Source organism: Drosophila obscura, unplaced genomic scaffold (genome assembly GCF_018151105.1).
Source record: "Drosophila obscura isolate BZ-5 IFL unplaced genomic scaffold, ASM1815110v1 contig_31, whole genome shotgun sequence".
Classification (NCBI taxonomy): domain Eukaryota; kingdom Metazoa; phylum Arthropoda; class Insecta; order Diptera; family Drosophilidae; genus Drosophila; species Drosophila obscura.
Window position 1 is genome coordinate 494,448 of NW_024542819.1, and position 12,624 is coordinate 507,071.

Consider the following 12,624-nt stretch of genomic DNA (forward strand, 5'->3'; position numbering starts at 1 on the left):
TTTAGTAATTGCGTGCGTTGCTTAAGACTATTTTATTTTCCGGAGTGCTGACACACCGCTATTTGGGGAGGACCGTGGCTAGAGCCATGGTTCGTTAGCTCTGTGTATATCAGTTAGATTATTGTCTCTGGCCAGCGTGGATACGCTGACCTTCCGCCGTTTGTGACGAGCCATGGCTAGAGCCATGGTTCGTTACACCCCCCCTTTCTTCCGGGTGGGTGAAGGAGAGATTAGTGGCGTCGCTTGGCGGGTGCTGAGGTTTGCCTTTTTTCGGGTTCTCCTGTCCTTTGGCTTGTGTCGAGTCTTTGGATTCGTCGGTGTCAATCTAGTCACTTTAGCGTGGCGTCGGTAACGTTATATTTTCTACTGCTGCTCTGATCGTGATATTTTTGCTGTACTGGGTGCTGTGTAGTTGGTCTCTGCTTGGTGGGTCGCTTATCCCATATGACGATGGTTTTCTCGGCCGTTTTCTCTGATAGTTCTTTGTCCAGGCATTCTTGGATCGGCGGTGCTATGTCGGGTGGCCAAGGATCCGTCGGTAGTTCTGGGTCGTCTTCGGTGGGTTCGGTGGCTCCGTAATCAAAGGTTTGATTCGGGTCTTTCGGTAGGATGGGTCTGTCAAATGTAAATGCTTGGATCTGCGGGGCCAAGTCCGGCGGCCACGGCTCCGGGACTGGTTCGGGCTCATTTTCTGTTGGATCGGCTGCTTCGGAGTCAAATGGCTGCCTGGGGTCTTCGAGTAAGAGGGTTGTGTCGAAGGAGCTGTGCGTTTGGATCCTCCGTTGGTAGTCGCTTATGTGGGCGACGATCGGGGTGGCGTTGGCCATGGGTACGATGTTTTGGTACGACGGGTGTAGTACTCGTGTTATACTACAGCCAGACTGGTACGTGAACAGGTGAGTCGCGATGACACCTCTGGTATCGCAGCAACGACTTGTGTGGGCGACGAAGATCTCGGACACGGCTCTAGGCATGGCTCGCTGCATGGCGCTAAGAATCATGTCAGTACGCGGAAGGTACTCCATTGTGTTGGCGAGGATAGGTGTGGCGTCGGCCGTGGGTCGGACAGGACGGCTGTCTGGGCATCGTGCTGGTTTCCGGGCCCTCGTTGAGGGGCTCTGTGGAGATAAGTTCGATTATGGGCCCCGTCCAGCGTGGGGTTAGCGTGGCTGTTTCCCGTGTGGCTGGGCTGTCGGATGGTGGTGGCCGTTGTCCTTTTTCGCTGCTGGCGGTCGGTTTTGAGGGTGTCCCTGCGTTCCCTGCTTCCGATGCGGTTTCTCTGCGTGCTTGCTCTGTTGCTTGTCTTGGACCTGGGCTTCCTGTGTCGAGCGCCGGGTTCAAGTGTGTTTGTCTCGTGTGTGAGATCCTCGTGGTTTGTTTGGGGTATGTGTCCCCTGTGGTTGGCCTAGGACGCGGTTGCTCCGTAGTGACCGTGGGACTCGTTTTCCCGATTGCTTGATTGCGGTTTGCTGGTGTTGACCTTGGATTCGTGTTCTCCGTAGTGTGCCGTGGCTTCGTATTCGTTGAGATTGGTTTGGGTGTCAAGTGCTGCGTTGCGTTATTGGGTGCCGTGTGCGTTGTGGTAGGTCGTGGGCGTGGGTTCGTTGCGATTTGTTGGGGTTTCTGGTATCGGGGTTCGGCGTCTTGTACGTGGATGGTAGTAAGCACGGGTTCAGTGGGCATGCGGTGACGGTCTCGTAGCTGTAGCAGCGTGGAGCCGCATTGGATCGTCGTTTCGATGGCACCTAGGAAGTCCATGCCGACAATAACTTGTCCCAACATATTTGGCAGGACCAGGAGCGGGATTTGAACCTCTCGTTGATCCAGCTTGATGTGCGCCAGTAGAACTTGTGAGATCTCTCTGACCGAGCCATCGGCCAGGCGTATGCGGACGCATGCATCTTGCAGGTTGGTGTTGTTGTCCAGTTGTCGGGCGACGTTTGCGCTGATGAAGCTTCTGGATGCCCCGGTGTCGATTGTGGCTTCCGTTGCGTGTCTTCCTATGGTCACCATCGCCACTATCCGGCCGTTGCTTACGTGTAGAGAGTTATTTAGTCGCGGGTTGGAGGAGGCGTCGTTCCCGGCTGGTCCCGTGTCAGTTGGGGACGCATGTCGTTTCCCGACGTGTTTTGGCGGCAGCAATTTACGGTCCGTGTGCCGCGTTTGCCACATTCCCAGCAGAATAGGATGGAGGGATTATGGCAGTCGTATGCTGCATGCCCGGCTTCACCACACCGGCGACAGGCTGCGCGTGGGTTGGTGATGGGGGTCGTGATCATGTGATGGGCTACTTCGGGATTCGCCGTACTGTTTGTATGAGCTGGTGGTCTCCCTGGTGTGTCTGTCGATTCCCAATGTGGACTCAGAAATGGCAGCTGGTGCGAGTCGCAATTCCTCTGCTCTGAAGCCGGCCTTGCGTATCTTGGAGTGTTCCGCGGGGGTACGAAAGTGTTCGGAATGGTCCGCTCTTGGATGCTCTCGAACTCGGTGGCCAACATTGTGAGCTGTGCTAAGCTTTGTAGTTCGTGTCGCCGCACGTACATCTGGTATGCTGGCAGGGCGTTATCGTAGATCTTGTTCAGTTCCTTGGCTGCGTCGTACCTGGCGTGGTGCATGAGTAGACGTATCTCGATGAGGTAATCCTTGAACAATTTTCCTACCGCTTGCTTGCGTGCTCTGGTCTTTCAATTGTTCAAAATACCGTGGCGACAAGAAGAAAGTCAAGAATTCTTGGCGGAAATATGCCCTTGAGCTGCTTTGTAGTTGGCTGGTGCGGTACCAGCGACTGGCCCGATCGGTGAGAAGCTCTGTCATGGCCCGAGGTAGCTGATTTGTGTCCACCCCATATGAGAGCGCACGTTCTTCGAGTAGTTCCAGAAATGTAAGTGGGTCGTCCTGTCCGTCGAACCTGATTCCCCATTTCCGAATCAGTTCCGCGATGTGGGCGGTGTGGCTGTGGTGTCGTCCATCTATGGAAGGGTCCATGGCTGGCACGATCCTCTGTGTGGTCGAGCGACTGGTCTCCGTAACTGCAGGTCTGGGCAAATCGGCTGGCGTTACGATGCGTGGTGGGCAGGGTGTGCTGTATTCGGCCGCGATGGGGACTTGTAACCCGGCTTTTGGCTCGGTTTTTCGCTGGTCAGATGGCCCAGGAGTGGTGGGCATGGGCGACTTGGAGCGTCCTGCTGGTCTGGCGTATTGCCGTTCGAGGTCTGCCAGTCGAACCCAGGCATCCTGCGAGAGTGTTCCGGCGACTAGTGCGGCGAACCTCTTTCGTCGTTCCTCGACTGTTCCTTAGTTGCTGAATCCGAATTCCTCGGCCAGGGCTTCCAGCTCATCCCGCCGGAGTTTGTAGATCCAGCCGGTGGTGACTCCTGGATTGGTATGGAGTCCCTCCGGGCAAAATTCGTCGGGTTCACCGGCTCCGTGGGCTTCCATGGTGTGGTTCTGCGGTTATTTGTGGTACTTTTGTACTGTAGCACTTTTGATTGCGACTGGATGTTGCGTTTTTGTGCTTGACGGTTATTGATCCTTGCTAGCCTAGTCTCTTTCAGTGGCCGTGGGTTTTTACTCCACAAAGCTCAGTATTAAGGTGTTAGTCTCCTTAAAGTCACCAAAAAGTCCCTGCTCGGGCGCCACTTGTGAGGTCCTATTTCAGGCTGAGGTATGCATCAGTCTGTCCAGGGTCCGCTACAAGAAAATTTGTAGTTTGTAGGTGACTTCAGGTGTCGGGCTGGCTTGCAAAAGAATGTAGTAGGCAGCGAGAAATGATGATGCGACAGTTTTTGTTTGTTGGATTTTTCTTGGTTTTTATTTAGTATTCGGTTTTCTTCATTCACTTAAATTCTGCTACTTTGACTCGTAGTTGAATGGTGCGCTGGTGGACTGCGTAGTGCAGTGTCTTGGGTGTGTGACTGAGGGACTGCCTAGTGCAGTGTCTTGTGTTTGGGCTGATGGACTGCCTCCTCTTTCGGCCGATCTTGGCCCTTTTATGCAGCTGGCGATCGCACCTGAGACCCGAAAATAATTGCTTATTGTTAACTTATGATTATTGGTGACAATAATTGTGGGGCGTGATAAGTGGGTCGAAGCTGGGTGCTTCGTTGACAATTGTTAGTGGGGCAGTGTGTTTTTGCTGAGGCTGCATCCCGGAAGGTGCAGTTGGGAATTGGGTTTTTGCTACCTCCGCATCGCGAAGGTGATATCTGTGATTCGAGGCCGAGTGGTTGCGAAATATCGCCAAGAAGTGGGTGACTGAGAATTTCGTGCTGTGTTTTTTCGCTGATCGAGAGTTCTTAATTATAGTAATTGCGTGCGTTGCTTAAGACTATTTTATTTTCCGGAGTGCTGACACACCGCTATTTGGGGAGGACCGTGGCTAGAGCCATGGTTCGTTAGCTCTGTGTATATCAGTTAGATTATTGTCTCCGGCCAGCGTGGATACGCTGACCCTCCGCCGTTTGTGACGAGCCATGGCTAGAGCCATGGTTCGTTACAGTTAATAAGAGTACACTTGTACATACGCTTTATCTCGTTTTCCATTTCTCCGTAAGCTAAATTTAAGAATTAAAGCTGAGCTTTGTCTAATTAATTGCAATTGACAGACAGCTTACAAAACAGCTGACCGAAACACCGGACATTTTTTTTTTTTTATTATTACGGGATTTTATTTATCGAATCTTTCCTATTAGAGACTTACAACAAGTATACAAATCTTAGCCTAATATATTTATTTAATTAATTACATTCAATTACTTAGAGTACGTCCCTAGCTAAGTATTATTGCTGGGTAGGGAGGTCTCTTCGCCGGAGTCGTGTATGGCTAGTGTGCCAAGTTAAAGACTGCGCAAGTCTATTAGGATGGGCTTGAAGTTTGGCCTGGTACTTTGCTTTCCCTTTGGCAATTTCATCTTTGACTGATCCTACATTTAAGTCTTTATGGATATTTTCATTCCGTATGTACAAGGTGCCCCAGTGATAGTTCTTAGTATCTTCGATTGAGCTCTTTTTGTTATTTCTAATATACTAACGCAAACATTTCCCCATAGCTCGGAGCCGTATGTCCAGATGGGTTTGAGAACTGCATTCTACAAAAGTACTTTGTACTCCAGTTTTAGTGGTGAACGGGTGTTTATTAGCCAATGTAGATTACTAGCATTAAATTGAAGTAGAATTCTCTTCGCTTCGATGTGTTTACGCCAAGTAAGCCTTCTAGCCAGATGAACACCAAGGTATGTTACTTCGGTGGTTTGTGGAATGTTGATATTGTTCAGACATAATGGAGGGCAAGTTTGTCTGTTTAACGTAAAGGTGACATATTTGCACTTTTGCTCATTTGCATGTATCCGCCAGTCTGCTAGCCATTTTCCTAAGGCCACGAGATGAGATGATAAGTGTTCAGTGGCCCTTCTTGGGCACTTGGAGCGACTTAATATGGCAGTATCATCAGCAAATGTCGAAGTTGTTGTTAGGCTGTTTGTCGGTAGATCTGCTGTGAATATAATATACAGTGTCGGTCCAAGCACGCTGCCTTGCGGTACACCAGCTTCAATTGTATGATATTCAGAGAGGAAATCTTTGCATCGTACTGCGAAACTTCTTTGCTGTAGTTGCTCCAATATTCCATGGATGTTCTGTGGAAGTAATATTTTGATTTTGTGGATTAAGCCATCTTAATCTGGGCGACATCCAGAAAAACAGCGGAGCAATACTCCCGTCTTTCAAACGCATTTCGTATCTCAGAGGTTATACGGTTTGGTGAGTCGGGATGGCACCGTTGATGTGTAGGTGTTGCTTGATACGATTCAAGAGCAGCTTCTCAAATATCTTTGATAGGCAAGGTAGTAGGCTGATAGGTCTATATGATGATGGCTTGGACTTGTCTTTTCCGGCTTTATGGATCATTGTGATGACTGATTTCTCCTGATTGGAATATGATAGGCGGAGTAGCTTCGGGATTGTTGGTTGGTGGGAGCACAAAGCTATTTGTTGCTGGGTGTGGTTTGAAGACGTTTTCTAGATGGACGGCAAATGTATTTTCCTTCTCTTTGTTGCTGCAAGCCCACTCTCCTGTTTGTGTACGCAAAGGTGATTTACTCTCGATTGGTGGGCATACGCCTGATTTTGCTTTCCACAGTGGGAATCGTTTGCTAGTTGGGGAGAGTTGCTCCATATAGGATATTTGAACTCGGTTTTTTTCATCTTCTAGGGCTCTGCGTAGTAGGTGGTTGGCTATTTTTAGCCGCTCTTTCGAGGCAGGTGATCTGTGTGCTTGCCACTCTCGGCGAAGCCTTCTTTTATCGCGTAGCAGCACTTCAAAGTGCCTAGAAGTACGACTGCTGTGGGAAAGTTTATTAGATGCTAATATTGGTGTTGAGTGTTTTGCCGCTAGTGACATTGAGGATACCAATGCTTCGACTGACCTATCAATGTCATCCTTACAATTAATGTTTGGGCAGCTATCAATATGAGAGCTTATGTACTTCCTGTATTTGAGCCAATCTGTTTTGCTAGAAGTTAGAAAGTGTGGGCGTTCTGAAAGCTGTGGATGGTCGTAAAGGTGAAGTAGAATGGGCGAGTGATCCGATGATAGAACTGTTAAGTGATCTACATTAATCTGAGCTTGCAGCACACTTCGTGTAACTGCAAAATCAATCAAGTCGGGTTGCTTGTTTGGATCTGTGGGCCAATATGTGGGCTTGCCCGGAGAGATAAAGTCTAGCTTGTTTCGTGGGGTTATTATAGCGTTATATAGTTGTCTTCCTTTCGGGTTGGTAAGTCTAGATCCCCAATGGGTGTGCTTGGCATTGTAGTCACCAGCTGCTATAAATCGGTCACCTAGTAGGTCGAAGAATGTTACAAATTATCTTTCGGAAATGGTAGGTAGCCGCTCTGAATTTCAATATGAATTGCTGTTGCCTGTAGATAATGTGTAGCAAATGAAGGCAATGGATAATGCCTAATGCGATTCTTGATCAGAACGCCAGTACCTAAATGTGCCTTACCATCGGGATGATTTGTTGCATAGAAGTTATAGCCATAGAGGTGAAAATAGTTTTTATTTGTTAGGTGAGTCTCTGATATGAGCATGGCGTCAATGTTTTGTTGAGCGAGGAACTGTAAGAGGACGCATTTGTGCTGCGAAATGCCATTTGCATTCCAGAAACATATATTCAGACAGGCCATTTAAACAGATTTCTGTTTGATTAGGAGCTCCAGGAGGAGATTTTGGTTGCGCATAAGCTCCTGCATCGTTTGTTGTATTGCTACCATTGTGTTAGTTATAGTTACCAGCATTGATTCAATTCCACTAGGCAATTGGGATGGATTAGCAGGGGTATGTTGGGCAGAGATTTCTGGGATCTGATTTGATGGCTGATGCTGCATTATTCCAGCTGTGGTTGGTTGAAGTGTCGGTTTAGAGACTGAGTCGTACGACCCGTTGTTGTAGCTTAACGCCTGAGCGAAAGAAACTCCTGGAGTCGTAGTTGATGGTTTATATGTGAAGTTTTGTCGGACGACCGGGTTTCGAGCTGCAGTTTTTTGTTGGCATAATTGGCAGTATGGTTTCCCCCACAGTTGCTACATTTTTTGGCAGATGGGTCCTCCTTATTTACGGGGCAGGCCTCAGTGAGATGAACATCACCACAGGCAACGCAGACTGCCCGTAGAGTGCAATAGGTTTTCGTGTGTCCATATTCCTGGCAATTTGTGCATTGGACAGGTCCATTTCGTTTGTGTGGTTCCTCAATGGTGATCCTACGGTGCAGTAGATATTGAAGCTTGTATATTGGGTGAACTTCATTTTTACTTATATGCATACTTTCAGGTGTCAGTTCTACTTTGAACATTGGCTGGGGAATTTTATTTCTATTTATTATGTTCATGGCCATTTTGACTTCGAAGCCCTTATCGTTAAGTCCATCTATTATCTCATTGATTGGGACTGTTGGTTCGATTCCTTTGATAACCACTTGTAATCCTTAGCTACTTTTAAGTTGGTAGGTGTAGTAATTCATTTTTTTATTTTCGAGGTATTTCGCAACTGATCGATAGTTTTGTTCGTCATTGACTTGTATTTTTGTTTCATTTATGTTCCCCCTTTTTATGGACGTGATATAGAATGTGTTTGCGCCAATCGTATCAGTTATTTTTTTTACCAGTTCAGCACAATTTGCCTGTCGAACATAAATAGGTGGCGGTCTTAATTTTTTGGCCTTGGGTGTTTGGGCGATCTCATCTTCATTTGGGACACTTAGTATCGCAAATCTATTGTTTGCTAGTGCCTAATGTGGCACAGTGTTCTCGGCTATTTTAGTTATTTTAGTGCATTGTTGTTCTTCACATTTTGTGGGCTCAATTTTCTTTTGATTTGCACATAGCAATCGAGCCCAGTCTGAATTAACGCTCTGTTAGCATTTTTTGAACTTATTGGTTGGGAGAGGTGGGGCTTGTCGCAGTGGGTCGACTGTATCGGGCACTGAGCAATTGCAGTGGTTGTTGTTGTGGTTTTTGTCGTTGTTGTGGTCGAAGACACAGTTTTGAGCGAGGGTATTGTACTATTTGTTGTCGATAGACAATACGAGTCGGGAGATGGGCACTGAGCACTCCATGACCCACTTGCAATGCAGGGGAGAGAGAGCGTGCTCTCTCCTCGTTCACTCGCAGTGATGCAGTTTTTGTTGGTACTGCTGCCTTTGGCGAGCGTATAGAGAAGTACGCGTTGGTTTTTGCTTGTGAGAGCCGACGCTCGTCTTGTTGCTGTTGCCGGGCTTGGCTCATTTTGGCTTTGGTTACAATGCTTGTGCTATTTACCGAGCTGGTGCTCTTAAACGTTGACATTTGTTCTTTTCTATTATTTCTATTAATTAATTAATTAATTATTACACGATTGGATGGTATTCATGGGCAGCACGATCACTAGTACCCATTAGAGGTTTACGCCGACTGTGTTAGCTTAAAAAAAGATCACTTCATGTGTTTATTATGTATTCAAAAAAATTAAAATTACAACAAATTAACAGTAGCCCTTCATGGACTTTCCTTACTAATATAAAAATTTAAGTCTTCATTTATATTTGACATCTGAATTGAGATCTAAATTTTTTTTTGCAAAGTTAAAAAAATAATAATAATAAATTAAGATAAGTTTTCTTTGCAATGATCATAGTTGTCATGAATGAAAACAATTTTATTTACGTTGTGAGGACTGAGCTGCGACCGTTTATGTGTTATTGTTAGACCTGCTATAGAAAAGACTCGCTCACTGGGTGTGCTCGTTGCTGGAATACACAGCACTTTTCTTGCTAGCATAGATAATAAGGGCATTGCAGATGCCTTTTCCCTCCAGAAACTTAAAACGTCTTGGCATGAAGACAAACTTAAAAGCATTCAGCTTCCAAATTGCTATTTTTGGTATTTGTAGAATGTCGCTGAGCAAGCTTTAATATTTTGGTTACAGATGGAGATTCACTTAAACTATCCTGCTGATCGCTAGCTTGTTGAACATCGCCAATCAGCTCTTTAAACATTTTTAACAAAAAATCAGATTTTTTTAAATTTTGGTCTTTACAGTACTCTAACACACAATCTAGTGAGCTGAATCGCGGATCTAGTAAGGATGCGCAGACTAGAATATCTGATATTGGGAATCTCGAATCCAATTTACTCTTTATATTATTTTTCATTTTAAACAAAGAAAGCGGTTCATTGCTCTCAGCTTCACCCAAAATTGAGACGATCTCTGTTCTGATAACTAACGCAAGGCTTATTGATGAATACAAATCTCCAGACAGAATATTTACTGCGTCTTTAAATTTTTGCAAAGAGTCACGAAGTTTATATAAAAGCTGTACTTCAGTCTCTAATAGTATCAAATCAATCTTGTTGCTGCTAGTGAGCAATTTATTTATTGCAGCTCTTTGGCACCCAAGACTTTGAAGCATGGCTTCACGCTGTGCCACCTAGTTGGGACCGAGTTTTTAAGAGAAACATTCCTCTTGTCCACCAAACTACTTCGCAAGTCATTAGTGTTGTTAATGTTTTTATAAGTTTGCAAGGGCTGTATTGTCTATTGAAAATGAGATAGATACTCAGCTTGACTTATCCAAGACAATAAAAAAAATTACGCGCAGGCCAAATCACGAAAAGTAACTTTCTTGAAATATTTTAACAACTTTTTTTTTCATTCTTCTTTTTTATTCAATATTTTATTTATAATGCTACAGGATTGCAACTATTATGTTAATTCCCTAGTCACAACGATAGTCAGAACGCAAGTAAGAACGCTTATCACAACGCTAGTCACAACTACAATAAAATGTCAAAATTTCAAAAACTTTTGCTGCGTTTGCCTTAATTTGTTTATTTCAGAAAAAAAAAAATATTATCAAAGGGCGCCTCTTCTCATGTTTGCCCCGGGCGTCATAACCTCTAACGCCGGCCCTGACGACGCGTTATTAATACAGCTATACGAAAAAAAAAAATTATACGAACACAGGATATTTTCGAATAATCCTAAAAAATCCCTCCCTATAAAAAAAAAAAAAAATACAGGTTTTAAAAATTTAAAAATCTCATTAAGCAATTTCAAAGATCCAAACCTTTCAGAAAATGTGGTTTTGGATCCTTGAGGAAAAATCGTGTCGGGTAGTGTTATCAGTACATATCGGCGCTAAGCAGCATATTTTTGCGCTAAAAACAACCCTGATATTCGTTTTCCATCCGATCACACTACTCGACAAAATTTAATTTTTAAACTTTTTTAAAATTTTTTAGTACTTTGTTTTTTTTTATGATTTAATTTTTTTAAAGAATTTTTGAAATCTGGTATTTTTAAATGGTTTTTTTTTCAGAGGTAGTGCTTCTATTTTTCAAATAACTTAAGTATCTTATTTCTCTTTGCATAGAACCTTGTAGGCGTCGTTTAAGGTATCGTTTGTAAGAATCGATGGATAAACGGCCAATTTGCCAATTTTTTTTTTGTTGGTCTATTTTTTCATGTTTTAGGTTTGGTCAACGAATTTTAGCTCCACCGTTTATCCATAGATTTTAATGAACAATTCCTTAAAAGACGCCCAATTAAGACGTCTATCTAAAACTAAAAATGCATGCCAAGAATTATTTTTTTTTGTACTTTTCCTGAGTTTTTAAATTCAAAATTTCGGGAAAAAATACCGAAAAAAAATGATTAAATTTGAATTTGAAAGCTTAATATCTTTCAGGCGTTAAGCTGCAGCTATAAAGTGCCTGAGTCGGATTTATAACTGCATTTGCCAGCTTTTCAGAAACTGGAAAGTTCTTTGCAACCAGATATAAGATACTTAAGTTATGTGAAAAATAAAAACACTTCCTCTGAAAAAAACCATGAACAAAAATACCATATTTTTAAAATTCTTTAAAAAAAACTTAGTACCAAAAAAATCCCGAAATCTATCAGAAAGTCATTTTGGTCCACAGCCGAAAGAAAAATTTCAATTTTGTTGAGTAGTGAAATAATTTAAAAACGAGAGGGAACTTTGTTAGTGGCAGCAGCTGCCGCGACATTACTTTTAAATTTTGAAATATTTTATATTTACATTTTCTGCTACATATGTGGGGCGCACACTGAAAGAGGTAGAGCGAGAGTGTGAGAGAGAAAAGAGAGAGAAGAGAGAGTGCTGGAAGCGGGTAGCTAAAGAAAATTAATTTGTTTCATTTTGGCTATAATAATAATCCGATCCGATAAAGATTCGGCTTTCTTCTAGATATGGTCATTCTCTACGATACTGTTTTTTCCGTTTTATCGTGTTAACAATCTTGATTTAGTCTGATATCAAATGAGTCTGGAAACAAAATTTGGTTGCTTTAGCTCTTGAAGTCTCTGAAAACTAAGCGTCAAACAAGATGGAAAGATGGGCGAAAAGACAGACTGGGCTATATCGACTCGGCCATTGATGCTGATCAAGAATATATGTACATTATGGGGTCGGAAACCTTTCCTTCTGTACGTAAAACACATCCTCTTCGACCACAAATCTAATATACCCCTCAACTCATCGAGTACCGGGTGTACAACATTTGTTTTGAAAAAATAAGTTTAACTATAGAAAAAAACTTATTTATTAAAATTGTATGGAGTCCCAAGTTTATTAGAAAACGTTGGTTTGATGTCAGAGTTTTATTGGCTTTGGCTTAGTTTTATAAAAGCATAGTTAACTTTATGTGAAAAATTAAGAAGAATTTCAAAGAGGATATTGAATTTTGTATTCATATTATAGGAACAAAGCAAACGAAAAAGGGTTGTACATTTGTTAACTGATCGCGATCCCAATTCCCAATTGGCAGTTGGGCCCGCAATCTTCGAAAAGGTATTTTTTGTTAATTTTGTTTCATTTTTTTAGGTTTGGTTAACGAATTGTAGCTTCACCGTCTCTACATAGATTTTAATAAACAATACCTTAAACGACGCCTAGTTAATGCACCTATACAAAAAAAAATAGAGGACACAGGGTAAAGTTTTTTTCGACTTTTCCCGAGTTTTTAAAATCAAAATTTCGTTAAAAATACCGCAAAAAAATCATAGTTTTCATTTTCAAATCATTCCCAGACGGTAAGCTAAAATCACAAAGTTGTTGGGCTTACCTT